This window comes from Olea europaea, chromosome 19, assembly GCF_002742605.1.
Source record: "Olea europaea var. sylvestris chromosome 19, O_europaea_v1, whole genome shotgun sequence".
Taxonomy (NCBI): domain Eukaryota; kingdom Viridiplantae; phylum Streptophyta; class Magnoliopsida; order Lamiales; family Oleaceae; genus Olea; species Olea europaea.
The window spans coordinates 6114470-6116751 of NC_036255.1; positions in this window are offsets into that span (position 1 = coordinate 6114470).

Below are 2282 nucleotides of genomic sequence, written 5' to 3' on the forward strand. Positions count from 1 at the left end.
TATGTATTGTATTTCGAATTCTGATAATGCTAACGTCCAAAGGCCTACCCTTTGGTGTAAAATAGGGCGAAAGAACATATACTTAACCAAATTTACTTTGGAAATCAAATAAATGGTTACGGGCCGTAAATAAGCCCTTAATTTTGTACATGTGAAATATAATGCAAGACATAATTTTTCAATGACAGAGTAATTACATTCACATTTTGTTAACCGTCTACTCAAATAGTAAATTGCCATTTTTTCACCAAATTGGTCTTCTTGCACGACCATTCCAGCAATTGATTCTTTTTCGGCCGATACATACACTTTCATTGGCCGTCCTTGAATTGGTGACACCAACACTGGTGGACTTGATAAATATGTCTTTAGACTTTTGAAAGCCTTTTGATGTTCTTCTTTCCAGACGAATTCGTCCTGATTTTTCAACTTTAAAAGCGGCGAAAAAGCTTTAGTTCGCCCTGCATAGTTAGAAATAAAGCGTCTTAAAAAGTTTACTTGGCCTAGAAACATTTGCAATTCTTTTTTGTTGCTAGGTGGTTTGACCTCTAAAATAGCCTTCGCTTTATTTTTATCAAATTCAATCCGCCTTTTGTGTACTAAGAAATCAAGGAAGTTTCCTGCATTAACACCAAATGCACATTTCAATGGATTCAATTTTAGTTTATATTGCTTCATTCGCTCAAATGAACATCTCAATTGTTCAAAATGGTCTTCTTCTTTAATGAATTTGACCACTATATCATCTACATACACTTCAACAAACTTGCTTATCATATCATGAAAAATCAGGTTCATCACCCTTTGATAAGTTGCTCCTACATTTTTCAGGCCGAAAGGCATAACTATCCATTCAAAACACCCTAGAGACCCAGGGCATCTAAAGGCAGTTTTGCGTATATCTTCCTCAACTATATAAATTTGATTGTATCCTGAATACCCATCCATGAAGGAATACATTACGTGTCCGGCAGTTAAGTCTACTAAAGAATCTACTGTGGGCATTGGATATTCATCTTTGGGTGTGGCTATGGTTAAATTTCTAAACTCTATGCACGCCCTTAATTTACCATTCTTTTTTAGCACTGACACGATATTGAACAATCAATTCACATATATGGTTGTTCTAATAAAGCTCACTTTTAATAATCGCTTTATTTCTTTTTTAATCTTAGGAAGTACATTATGAGCAAAACACCTAGGAGGTTGCTTATGAGGCTTAAAATTTAGCTTGGTTGGCAACCTATGTTCCACCAAATTTCTATCTAAACCAGGCATATGTTCATATTCCTAAGCAAAACAATCTTTATATTCCTTTAATAAAATGATTAATTTATCACTAACCTCTTGATCGAGCATTTGGCTGATGAATATTGGACGATCTTCTCCTTCATTGTCAATATTCACTTTAATCAGAGGGTCTTGTACTTGAGCATATCCAGGCTTGGCGATCCTCATCACTTCACCGTCCAATTTCGTTGTAGGCACTTCTTCTTCTAAACAATCCACCTTGTTGACTTCTCGGCCAATACTTTGTTCCAACTCAAACACTGCCAATTTGTCTCTCAATGCTTTCAAGGCTGCTTCTTCTTTCGTCTTGTCCTTGCATTCTTTATTGAAAGTCATTAATTTGGCTTTGAAGGCCTGAATATCGGCCTTTTGCCTTTGTTGCTTACAACTCATTTAAAACTTCTTGATTACTCTTTTGTCAATTACTGACTCTTCTAGGGCCACTATGTTTGGCCTCATTTGACTGAACATTTCAGTGAGTGCATCCACCAAAAATGGCTCTTCACTCTGCGCAACAATTTGAGTTTCTTCTCCATCTTGGACTACTCTGACAGGTTCATAATTTCCTTCGTACATGAACCTTTCTACTGAGTTTGCTTCTGCGACAAAAGGTCTATGATCGGCCTGCACCACTTCTGCTTCACCTTTGTCATTCCAAAAAACCAGGCATTGATAGAGTGATGAGGGTATACAGCGACTTCCGTGTATCCAATCCCTTCCTAATAACACAATGTAACTAGTAAGACCATCTATTACAAAGAAGACTGTGGTCCTAGTAGTTGTCCTTATAGTTATGTCCAATGGCATAACCCATTTAGCTGAAGTTGCTCCTCCATTGAAACTCGTAAGGACGACTTCTGTTGGGATCATATCGTTTTCTGTCTTTGCAAATTTCCTTATCATCCTAGATGGAATGGTGTTTATAGCTGCTTTATTGTCGACAAGCACCTTTATCACAGGTATGCCGTTAACTAGAGCTTTAACGTACAATG